The sequence below is a fragment of the Anser anser genome (genome assembly GCF_964211835.1).
Source record: "Anser anser genome assembly, chromosome: 3".
NCBI lineage: Eukaryota > Metazoa > Chordata > Aves > Anseriformes > Anatidae > Anser > Anser anser.
In genome coordinates this window covers 113,250,364-113,263,313 of record NC_139722.1, presented here as the reverse complement: position 1 = coordinate 113,263,313, position 12,950 = coordinate 113,250,364, and the positions used below count along the sequence as shown (strand labels likewise).

Below are 12,950 nucleotides of genomic sequence, written 5' to 3'. Positions count from 1 at the left end.
AATTGCAAAATCATGGCAGTACCTAACAGATAATTCAAAACTTGCCAGGTTTTCCACTTTTGTTTAATGAGAGCAATCTAGCTAATTACTAAAATTCTTCTATGTGGAATTTAGCTTAGTCCATCTGCTGGTAAAGTCAATGTGTAATAATGAAATAGTGTAGTAAAATTAATGTAAAAACCAGCACTGACAAGAATGAAGTATCACTATTGCCTCTTCCTGTAATCCCACCACTCCCCAAAGGAGTCCTCAGATTTCTGCATCCTGCTCATCTTTTGGCTTTAAGTGTTCTGTGAGCAGGCGGCTTGCACCCACCTGCTGTGCTGCCACTTTCCTACAGGGTCCCTTTCTGGGTCCTTCGTTGTCCCTGTTGAAACATGAGCAGCACAAATGTGGCAGCACATACCACTTTTCAGCATATGTTTGGGGTCAAGCTAAAACTGTATTTCTCCTCTGACTCCTGTTTTCCTTTTTTTGTGTCTGCTTTTGCACCAATGGTATCTCTTGTGGATCAACTGCTACATCTCCACTTGATAGATGAAAGAGAACTGAGAAACTTCTGAAACTGGACAAAGATAATGGGGTGGGAAGGTCCCATTTGGATGACACTGGAGTAGGAGAGAAAGACATCCGTAACTTTTATTGTAGAAAATTAAACTTTTTTGAATAGAAAAGGTCAACAATAATTGCTACCTATAAGCACAAAAATATACTAAAATTCTTAATGAGCCAGAAATTGGCATGTAAATTTATGGATGTATAAAGGAGGTATTTGAACCTGTCCATTGCAGTAACACTGCTCTGTAGCCCGCAAAGCTTGCAAGCTCAGTGTGACTTTTCTCCCTGGTGTTGGCTTTGCTAGCTGTTATTTGGAGAACAAGAGAAGAGCAGCCCCAACAATTTAAAAGGTAAATAAAGGACTTTAGTAACTTTGTTATACTGGGAGTGAAAATAACTCAAAGGTGAAATAACTCAAAATATTTGTATGGAAGGGAGAAATAAAAAGCAATAATCCTGGAAAAGGGAAGGATGCTGTTTGGCAGCACATGAGACATAACTTTGCAGTTTGGATGAGCACAGAAACGCTTGTGGTAAGGCAGAGCCAGGGAGTCTTCTACTGCTGTTTGTCATACAGGGCAGCATTCGTAACAAGAGTTAGTAGGTAAATTTTTTCTCAATTCCAGCATGGTTAGGAATTGAATGAACACTTCGTCTGGTGTAAATGGCTCAACAGTAATAAAACACTGACAAATCCAAGGGAAATAATGGGGCAGTAATAAAAAGAAGCGGGGGGCAGACGGACTGGTTTATCTGGCACCTGTGGAAGCTTCACCGTAAAGTAAAGCGCTCGTGCTCCACTGCCGTAGTTCCCGGGTGGGAGAAGCGTTGTGACCCGCGGGAGCACTGCGCGGGGTCGCATGCTGCTGGGCGCTGGCAGCGGTGTGCAAGTGGTGACAGCTGAAGTCACTTGTTGGAAAGTCTGCAAACTCCAGTTACAGCTGCACTTGTCAGGGGCTTTGAGGGAAGTGTAATCAGCCACAGAGATTAATTTGCATCTCAATTAGGAAAGAGTCAGGAGGAAGCAGTAGGGTCTGTTGCTGGAAGGCTGTGGAAGAAATCTCATCAGGCACAAAAGGTGCCGAGCTGGGTGCTCCAGCGAGCAGAGGACAATATCTGAGTCCGGTTTCCATGGGGACCAGGACTACAGAGCCACGGGAGAATCTCACTTTGCACTGTAATCCTTTGGTCATGATGACACAAATTCCACTGTCCTACCCAAATACATTTTTCTGTTAGGAATACCTCTGAAAATGAGAAACGTAACTATGGCAGAACACACAAGGTTTTTTAATCCATTTTTTGTGTTCAAGTAACTGCTTCTGTTTTAAGGCACTCATTAGGCCAAGAGAAATATTCATTACAAAATAATTAACCATATTTAAATCTTAGTTTAAAGCTGTTCTGGCCACAAGTTCTTTGTGTACATCAAATGGCATGTTGTGGCATTGCACTGAAGCAAAAGCAGGGCACTTACACATAGCTGAGTTGTCTTTGCAGTGGTTAAAGCTCAGTTTTCTCTGCAACTGCTGTAATGTTTACATGTTAATGGATGATTGTATGTTAGTGTATGTCCAAAATAATCATTTTTTGGTGCACTGAAGCATTGAGACTGAGCGGCCGCAGACCGTACTAATTGGTGCTCTCACCGTCCTTAAGTAACTGTTAAGTGCGAGGTAATGTGTTTCAGCAGCCTCACCAGCCTGCTTTTTCAGGCAGTAATTGTCATTTTAAATATGCCTGTGTGTTTTATGGAAATCACAAACGATGAGGGGGCTTAAAATTACATGAGAACGTGAAAGAGTAAGTCTTAAACTTTCTAAAATTGTTGTATGATAATGTATATATTAATGCAAGTTTTTGAGCTTGTTAAAGGCACCTTATTGTTTGATGGGGAAAGGAGGAAACTACAAATCTCCCAGACAAACAATTGCCTGTGCAGAAACTGAAGTTCCTCTTACAGAGCCCAGTTAAAGCAGAGGCTGCTAATCTCAGTCTGTAAGAGTAAGGCCAGTCTATAAGCAGAAGGCTTTAGGCGATAAGAGCAGGGATGAAAACCAGTCCATTTTTAAGACTTTGACAACTGGAACTGGACACAAAGGAGGAAATCATGGATCCATGGACTGTGTGTAAAATATGTGATGCAGTGTAAAATATATCCGCATGTGAATAAAATAACAAATTGTTGTGTGTCTCCTCCAATAAGCAGGTGTTTTTCTTCACAGCTGTGCAACAGCTTTTGTTCAGAACTCCCTAAACGTAGCTCTTGAACAAGTGTAAATTGGGATATTTTAGTGACTTATGTCTTTGAAAATATGCATCGAGCTGGGAAAAAAAAAAAGCCCATTTCTTTGTATGCAGTCTGCCGCAAAATATCCAGATCCTGTCTTGCTTTGTGTGTGTTACTGGTGTCAGAGCAGAGCAAGGGCACAGGTACCCCGCTGTAATTTGAGACCTGCCAGCTGCAACTGGAGGTGCTGCTGGCCTGCTGCTTGTGGGGCACCTCAGCACCAGCCTTGTTCCACCTCCACCTGCAGCACTCAGTGGAGGAGTTGCAATGTTAAGTCACCCTTCCTAGCTACTTTAATCACTACTAACATGGCTTTCCCCTTATATTTGTGGGCAACAATAATTTCTCCAGTTCTTCCTGTTTCTTTCCTGCAAACCACTTCTGTCACATGCCGAGCCCCTGACAGAGGAGTAGGACTGGCCGAGCCAAAGTGTTTCACGTGTGCTGGCCTAGCAGATTGCACCCACGAATTTCTGGGTTTCTGTTTTGTTCCTTCCGTTTCACAATTACAAGGCCTGACAGGATTTCAGAGCTCCTAGCAGGTAGAGAGCTTGCAGGGGACAGGTGAGGTGTCAGGGGAAGATGAAGGCGGCTGTTTTAGCCAGAGGAGGGGAGGGAAGCACAGCTTGCTTGGGGGAGCGGGGCTGGCGCCACTGGAAAACACCACATCAGTCCCTCAGGCTGCTGGGGGAAGCTGGGTGTGATCTGTATTTTGTAAGAGAGGGCATGGCGGAGGTGGAAGACCAACTGCTTGGGCTGCCACAGCTGGAGAGCAGTAACCGGCTGTTTGCACTCAGCGAGGGGCCTGTCGAGCAGGACCCCTGAGCAAGTGTCTGCTCTGGTTCCAGTAGTACGAACGTTTCCAAAAACGCTAGGGGTGATGATATACTTTTAGAATTGTATCTTTATGCTTTCTTCCAGTTAATATAACATTGGTTGTTTGTTGGAAAAGGATTTTTCAACGTTGGTCCATTCTGGAGTCCCAGTTGCCCTAAGCTGCAGTGTATATAGTAGTACACATCTTTGAGAGCTGGTCTTATCAGTAAAGATAAATACTGGGGGGAAAAAAACATGGTTTGTCCCCAAGACTTTATTCTGGGTCTGATTTACAGCTGCTGTTCAAGCTGATAGTCTCAAAGCTCAGGTGCAAGCAAATCACTGAATGTGGAAATGTAACTAAACCTGCAGGTGTCAGGCACTTTGGTGGCTGGTCCATAAGTTACTGCTCCACAAAGATTTTGGAATCTGGGTATAGTGATGTCTGCACAAAAAGATCCCCTTAGAACACACAGGGAAAAACAATTTTGATTATCCTGAATCCAGATTGTCTTGCAAAATGGAGTAATTTCCTTGCTCATTGAATTACACTGTTCTTTTTTAGAGCTTTTTTAGTCACTCTCAGGTTTTACTTACGAACTTTTATAATCAGGTTGCTTATTCTTTCTTATCTCACACATTTCATAATAACAACAGGAGTGAACATCCCAGATTCTTCCCTTTTATCCTTTTAAAAATGAGAAAAATAGTAGTGCAAGCTTATCTTCACAGGAAGACAGCTATTCTTCAAATCACAGTGGCTAAAAGATTATACCATGGTTTGTTTAGAAAAAAGTTGTAAGTGCTTCTTAACTTGGGAGAAAAGCTTCTCAGAGCTTGAAAAATGGGTACAGTGATGCAGAGGAAACGTTGATGAGTTGCTGGGTAAAGTTTGTGAAGCAGACCCCTGTACCTGAATGTGAATGGCCACATTTCTACATTTCTGTTTGTGCTCTTCACTAAAAAAAAAAAAAAAAAAAAAAAAAAGGCAAAAAAAAAAAGCTTATTTTTAATTAAAACAATATTTTAATGTTATTTGTGGTGTTTTATTGCTGCGCCCCCCCCCCCCCCCCCCCAATAACTATCGTACTTGCAGTCCTGCTTGCTCTCACTAACTGAGTTTGAAGAAAACCAGAAGAGATTCTGACATGTCTGAGATGTTGCCCCAGGTTCGACCTGCTCTTTGTGAGGAACCTGATGGAAAGTATGAAATGTCCCTGTGTGCATGCACCATTTGATTTTAACCATACTCTTCGTTGATTTCTTGTAGTCTTTGAAATATTTTCTTAGCAATTTAAGCTACATTTATTTTCCTGTGAATGGGTAGATGGTGATTTAGTGTCTCTTGGGGTTTAAGAATTAACATGCTTACTGTAAAACTATCTTTTTAAGCATCCTCACTCTTAGGATAAATCGGTTTGGTCTTACGGAATTTTATTTTTCTTATTCTGCCTTTTGATTATTGTGTATTTTTTGTAGTCTTTTATAGCATCTTGATCAGAGTACAGTGCTGCAATGCTCTTTAGGGGAAGAAGAAATATCTCATGGCAGGGGTGACACACCAACTCATCAATCACTCTGCTGTTCTTTTCACTGTCGAAACAATGTTTCAGGTAGCTGTCCAAGTGTGCTTGGAGATGTAATCCTCGCAGTAATCTCTCATATAAGCTGTGCTGCTTCTGCCTTTCTTTCATTAATATAAATAGAATTTTATAAGGGCTGATCCAAATATGCTTAGTCTGGCAAGAAGAAAAAATACTACCACAGTTGCAGGCTGAAGAATTGTTTCCAAAGTTGATTGTAGTTTTTGTTGCTGTTCAGTCCAAGAGGAAAATCTGATACTGAGTTTTCAGTTCTTCCTGAGTTTGTCTTGGACATTCACAGTGCTTTGCTGCAACATAATACATCTCTGTGTTAGTGCGTATGTGCAGTAGATGCTGAATGTGTCTGCATTAGAACAAACAAAAAGTACTATGAGGATGCATATGGTTTACATAGTATCTGAGCACTGGATGTCACCATTTCCCTGCTTAAGATTTGCAAGCATGTGGGCCAGGAGAAATCAGCCCTTACTTTGGAGAGGTAATCCGGTACGTGCGTAAGTCATAAAGGTTTACGCTCTGTGGTGAATATGGCATGCCAGCTTACCTATATGAAGCAAGTAGCTCACTAGGATAAAAAAAAAAAAAAAAAAAAGTTACCCATAACTTTAATTCATTACGTTGTATAAAGATATGAACATATCTACTATATGTTAATATGTCATGTCTGGAATCAAGATTAAGCAAAGATTACCAACGTTGAATTCAAAACAAATTGTTTTTGTTGCTTTAAACTGATTTATGGTTAGCTTAACATAGGGCAATTGATCTGCTTGCGTGTTTACCTGGAGACTATAAAAGACATATTTGCTGTGATTGAGCCAGTTGTCTGAGTGACTGTCATATTTTGTAGGTGCACGTAAAGCAAGATGCCTGAAAATGTGTTTTCGGGTACTTTTCAAAATGTATTTTCTCGAGCTTGCATTCAGAACTGTATTATGATTATAAAGGGTTGCTCGATTGCACTGCAAGCAAAATGGAAAGCCTGTTACTGTTTTTGTAGAAGAGTTTGTAATTTGTTCCCCTTCTTTCATCCAAAGAAGTTGTGCCCTTGGGCTATATGGACGCTGTTAGAAATGACTATGAAATTCTAAAGCTTGTGTCACATGAACTGTGACAATTTATATGACATAGCATCTGACAGTTTTCTGCCGAAACGATGGGTTGTGGCTCACAGGCTCCTCTGCTGCTTTGTCTGAGGAGAGCTGCCTGTCTGCTGCCTCTCCAGCAGTTGTGTTGCTGAAACCAGCCCTGGCATGGCGGGGTAAACGCCAAGCAGCAGCGCGCGATGCCACCCAGGGGATGCTGGTGAGTGTCTCGGAGGCTGCATGGTTGGTGTAGGGCAGCGCTGGCCTCTGGTGTGTGGCACAGCTCCCACGGCAGCCGATCAATGGCCGGGCCCCTGCCTCTGCGGCTGCTTTCGTTCCTCGCAGCCAGAACCTTCGCCAGGCAGCGATCGATGCCTCTAATCTGCTGCAGCCTGTAATAAGTCATGCGTGGCAAAGCTTTTAGGTGGCATTACATGGGATTGTGAAGGCAGCCCTTCAGCTCTTATTCATAGTGCTCTTCATAGACTTGCAGAGAAATCTACTGCATCCCATTTGTGAATATCTAAAGAGCGCGTAATGCTTCTGCAGATCCGAACTTTGCGTGCTCCCTGATGGTGTGCGGACACAGTGGTTTTAAGTTTCTGTATTTTTGTGCACAAATCTGTGTGCACCTGTCCCTGCTTGCGTTCCCTTGGAACATGCATATCTTGCATATGCACCTCTGTTATCGGCCTGTTATCTTCACCGTTTTACAGGAGGAAGGCAGGCAGCAGTGAAGCTTGCACCATGTATAAATGGTTGATAAAAAGTGAGTGGAGCTCTAGGCAGGGTAAGAAAACGCAATCCATTATTTATTTGTGGAACACGTGTGGCAACAGGAAGCTGTGCCATCCTGGCTCCCCTGGTGGTGTCCCTCATTCCTGCTTCGGAGATTGCCTGGCCTGTAATCCTAACTACTGTGGCAACTCCTCACCCGACCTTCCAGACGGATTCTCACCTTTCATTACTCTGAGCTAGTCCATTCCCCACAGATGGCTGCAGAAATTATTCTCAGGGTTTCGAGTTATTTTGTGTGATAAAATACCTCTTGCCCCTCCAAAAATATTATCAGGCCAGTGACCCTGAGTCTTCCCACCTTTTTTGGATGTCTGTAATTTCCTGTTAACAATACAATTCATTTTTATGCTGTAACATCATTATTCTTCTCCACAGCTGGAAGCTGTACAGATCACTGAGGGCTGCTAAGAAAGTCGGAGGCTAATTCTGTAACAGGGTTTGAAGCGGCACTAACTGCTGCTCATGCTGGAGCTGGTCTCTCTTCAGTAGAAGTAAATAAACCCCAGCAGTTTTAAAGGCTTTTATTTGCTAAGTGACTTAATGAATAGTCCTAAAAAAGAGCCTGTGTTTAAGTATATCGTAAATGTAATATTTTTTTAAATGAAAAGTGAATTCAGTGTGTGATCTGTCAGAAACAGGAAAAAAAAGGCAATTCTGGGTTCGTTGAATGATGTACACATGCACTAATTGAAAACAAGCTTATTAAAATACACAGCTATGCTATTTCAGCCCCTGCTAGAGACTGGAAAGTCATGATCATGCTGGAAACTGTACAGTGTATAGAATAGAAGCAGCAGGTCAGGATTTGGAGTTGGGAATTTGAATCCTGACTCTCCTCTGCCATCATGGAGAAGCTGCTGCTTTGGATGATGCTCTCATTACTGATGAAGAAATTGAATAAAAAAGTCATTTTGTTTGTACATGGATAATTTTGCAAGAAGCTGGGGTTTTGTTCTAATCGTTCCTTTAAACTCCTGTGTCCTAGGCACTGGATCGAACGAGTTGTGAAGAAGGGTTTGTGTCCTGCTGCTGCCCTTAAGGTGGCTGGAAGTCAAGTTTCTCCACATCCAGGTGTGGAACCACCGCACAGCTCTCGGATGTTCCCAAGTAAAGACCAGTTTTGTTCCTGTTGTTCCCCATAAAAAATAAAGCAATTCTGTTCAAGGTGCAGTTTTGTGAGTGCCCTACCTGCAGTGGAATCTGGCTGTGATTTAAGTTGCAATAGCAGGTACAGATTGGTGTGGTGTAGTGTTGTGTACAACTGAGCTGGTAACCGTGCCTCTGGCAGCCAGGCGTGAGCTCGAGAGAGATCCACAGGGGTGCAAGTGCCTGCCGCACACTGCTTTCCATCGCATTAGGCAGCACCTAACCCGTGTTTATGGTGTGTCTCTTCACAGTGGTGATGGCAGCCAGAATGGATGTGTTTAGGCTAACACTAACTACTTTATTCAAAGTTGTTTTTTTTTTTTTTTTTCAGGCATACACCAGACAGATTAACAGTTTCGTGTTCTTGGTGTTTTCAGAACAGCTTGTGATGGCTTTGCTCTTCTGTCCCTGTTAACTTTATTGGGATTTCTGTAGCTGAGACCTCTGCTGCATCTTTTAGAAACTTGCTCCCACGCGCTCATTTGTGCTTTGGATTCCTTGGGTTATTTTTCTTTGGCTTTTGTTGCAGGTGGAGGAGGAAAAATAAAAAAAAAGGCAATATTATCTGAACAGATTTTGCATTCAGCTTGGGCTGTGCAATGCTCGCACGGACGAAGTGTGTGCCAGCTGTGCCGCCAGTCTCGCCTGGCCTGAGCTGCCATGCAGCCATGGCTCTGGCCAGAGTGCTGTGGACACCCCGAGGTGTGTCCCAACGGCCCCGAGCTCTGGGGCAGCAATTCCAGCCAGCGACCGGGCTGTGCGGGCTGTGCCACAGGGGCTTTGTGCACGCTCATTAGCATGCTGGCTGGGCGCCGGCTCTGCGGCGCGCTGGCTTTGCTCGCTCAGCGAGCTCCGCTAGCTTACCAGCTGTTCCTGCTGCTCACGACAATGTCCAGCGTGTCCGGATCACCGGGTTCCTGCGCCCGCCGCCGCACGCAGACAGCCTTTCCGCTGGGGATGCCCACGTGGCCGCCCGTCAGCAGCGGCACCGCATAAAGTAGCAGGCCCTCGCATGGCATATGGTGTCTGGATTCATACAAGATGCAAAACTATTCTGCCGCTAATGCACAATGACTCATAGCATTGCTAATTTTTCTAACAAAAGCCCACTTCCACACCCACACTTTTAACCCCTCGGGCTAAAAAGCCTCCTCTTTTAGTTTCAAAGCCTTGGAAATGTAAGGAGGTAGCTTCTGGATCAATAAATGAAACCCTATATTTATTTAAAGCATATGCAAGTTCTAACGGTTATTTTGAATTTCTGTAAAATGCTGTTTTCAAAGCACTTTTCTAACATATGGGTGGTTTTGTTTCTTTTTGTTCCAAAGTAGATTTTCAGTGAAACGTGTTTTTTTTTTTTTTTTTTGTTCATTGGCAGTTACATATTAGAAAAGTAGTCTGAAATCAGCACAGAGGATAAGAAGTCATTTTCATTTTAGAAAGAATCAAAGCAATGGTGTTAGTGGGTCTGCAGCGATCATATTCTACAGTGCAACTTAACTAGCTACTTATGGTAAAAAGCTTTTAATATCTGGCTATTTTTCCTGTATACCAGTTCTTCGGGGAGAAAAATAACATTCTTTCCAACTAGAGGGAGCTACTGTTATCACTGATGCTTGTTCTTAGCCTTCCAGACTAATTCCTTTGTGCAGAACGTACAGCGATCATTTCTACATTTTAATAAAATTACGTGGAATTATCCTGAGTAATTTAGATTAAAAGGATGTGTCTCATCAAATTAAACTGCAAAAATCAGAGAAAACTAAAGCACATACTGGTCGCATGGTACACGGGTGCTCTGCGTGAAAGTGAAATTATGTAGGTCATGAGAAGACTCGTTAGAGGAGAGTGAAAAGCTCGGGTTCCTCCACTTTTGTTGCAAGGCACAAAGCACGACGGAAGTTCATGTGGGGCCGAGCGGGGCGGCGTGGCAGGAAGCCCCGTGCTCCTCGATCACAACAAAAGAACAAAGGGATGTGAGATGAAATATGGAGGTGGCAGGATCTTGGCTGCTCGGGCTCCTCGGGAGCGGGCATCGTGCTGCAGCGAGCCCCTGGGGCTGGCTCAGCAGGGCTGGCACTTGTGCCGGGTGATGCCTGTAAGAAGAAGTGGTTCTTAGCTGAGGGACAGCCAGGAGCTGCGGAGGGGCAGGTGACCATATGCAGGCCTGCCAGGGGGCTCATCACAGCCCCAGTGAGATGCACAATTGCTCACTGCTCCCAAAGCCTGGGTGCCAGCCCCAGGAGCTGCGGTTTCCATCCTGCAGGGCAGCTCCCAGGGCCCTGAGCCACACATGTGCACCTGCACGGGTCGTGGGAGGGCGTGGGGATGCTTGAAACACACGTGGGCCTCTTCTCGGGCACGTGCCTGACCACACAGGCACTTCCATTAGTGCAAAGGTGCAATCTCCAAGATATTTCTAATTTTTTTTCAAACTTTTCCTCTTTTTCATTTTTAGAGAAAACCTGACTTCAGTATATGTTCTTCATCAGCTATACATGCTGCAATCACTTCCTTCAAAAGTTGAGTCATAGTTTTCTCAATGGGAGAGATGTTTTAAGTGTAGCTTTGATTTTTTTTAATTGCTTTGTTTTTCTCTAAGTAAAAGTGAGCTTCCAAATTCAGTGTTGGCCACACTCTGAGGAGGAGGTGAGGCTAGATCCCCTCCTGGCCTGCGTGCAGCCTGGCTGGTCCGGGGCTTCCGTGAATCTAATATTAAGATGAGGACATATGTAATGTCAATGGCTATTACACAAAAGCTATTTTAATGGGTATCACTGTAATCCTACTTCATACCTTAAAGAAGAAAGATTTTTTCCTTCTACATGCACTTGAAGAAGTTTTGGAATATCTTGTTACTGGAGACATCTTTATTAGGTTGGGGACAAAAGCTTGGAGACAGCAAGGCAGAGGAATGGCAGAAAGATACTTTTTCATGCTTGGCTCATTGGCTGGCTTACTCAGCTTGAATATTTTCTTTCCTCAGTATCATCTTTTTGTGTATATTTCAGAGTAAGATTAATTGTGTTCTTGTGTGTGTATAGGAGCAGATGGCTTTATAATAATTTCTTAAATGTAGTACTAAGGAAGTAACTAGTAAACACGGCATTTTCTGAAAAAAAAACCACACCACAGTTCATTTTCTGCTTTTTAATACTGTCTCTAAATTGGCCTTGACCAGTTTTTTTTTAGATCCAGTAACTTCTGCTGAACAGCTAGATTTATGGGTATTGGTTTAGGATTATCCATCTCGTTCATTTTAGCCTGAGTAACAACGTGGGTGATCTTATAAAACCTTGCTGGTCTACAATTTGTTGGCTTCCTAAACAGGAATTTATAGGCATTCCCCTGCCCACCTTTCAGCTGGACAAAGTAGTGCTGTTTCAGCAGCAGTGCTTTCACTGAGAAATGTTAGCGCTATCATTGAAACAGGCTTAGCGTTCGCTCATTCATTACTGCAAAGCCTTGACACCAAAAATGCATCAACCTGAAAGGGACCTGGTTAACATAAAGAAAATAACCCCAAGCTCACATGCATTTTTCTTTTCTCTCAGTCTGAAAGCTCTTACCTGACTTTGTGCCATACCTAGCGAGCTCCCTGCTATTGGAAGTTGACTTCTGGGGCATTTCAGCGCAGTGCTTGCCAGACCAACACTGTTAAGGTGGTGGAGGTGTATGAGTACTGGAAAAATGACAGAAGTAGAGAGCTGTGACAGAAGTAGAAAGCTGTCTGTGTTCCTTCATGGAAGCTGATGTTTGGAGACTTGGCATATCACAAGTGAACTCCTCCCCTCACTATTAATTTCTGTCCCCGTCCTAGCACCTTCCTGTCCCCGCTGCCACCGTCTGTCCCAGCTGGGACACTCGAGGCTCTGACAGCGCCATTTCCCATGTGCATGCCCAGTGGTAAGACACAGAAGGGGCTGTGATCTGCTTTCTGTCCATAACTGTTAAATAAAACTCTCTGTTACTTTAAAGGCTTGGCACTGCAGAAATAGCAGCTGCACCCACACCTAAAAGTTTTGAATAACCTCGACTACATTTTTCCAGCTAGCTGCAGATTGTTTTCTAATTGTACTGGTTTTAAGCAGCCTGTGTACCTGACGTTTCACATCTTCATTTTGCCATTAAGATAAAAAGACACATTGGTGTCTTTATTTTCAATAATGTATTTAATGTGCAACAAAAGATTCCTGCTCCCTTCATTTCCGTAGCCAGTTATTTTTCAGAGCATTGCCCTGTTCGCCTTCTTTCTGCTAACCCATTCAGTGCTGTCCTCCCCTGCACTTTTCTATGGCTCATCAATTATGCAGATGTGAGAGAAAGACAGTATAACCCTCTTAGTTAAAGCACTGAGCATGTTTGTGGGGGTGTCAATGGGTAAGAATTGTTCAAATCCAGAAGAACTGTTTTAAGCCAGAAACGTTTTCTTTATTAGGTTTTGCAGAGCCTGCTGGGTTGTGCTCCCGTGTTTTATGACTTGTTGCCACGATAATTCAGCTCATCTTACAGGTTTCTCTAATTGTGATTGATGTGTAATCATTCATTTTATTGAACCTCATTAAGGTCTGCAAACCTCTGTACCAACTTACAGTAATTAGAGCCCAGATAGCCATTCCATCTGTTCACAAGCACTGTTTAATTAATGAACTT

At 43.4% G+C, this 12,950-nt stretch overlaps 1 protein-coding gene across 13 annotated transcripts in view; it reads left to right on the top strand.

The window, feature by feature from the left end:
* Positions 1-12,950, top strand: part of RALGAPA2 (Ral GTPase activating protein catalytic subunit alpha 2) — a 138,052-nt gene that overhangs the window by 90,574 nt on the left and 34,528 nt on the right. The window contains exon 40 of one of the 13 annotated variants that reach the window (XM_083832247.1): positions 8,137-8,379. The exons of 11 other annotated variants lie outside the window; for them this stretch is intronic. The gene's annotated coding sequence lies outside the window, so the exon portion shown is untranslated. Of the gene's footprint in view, positions 1-537; positions 4,679-8,136; positions 8,380-12,950 lie in introns of those variants that run through there. One more of the 13 variants, XM_083832248.1, reaches the window with a different exon arrangement.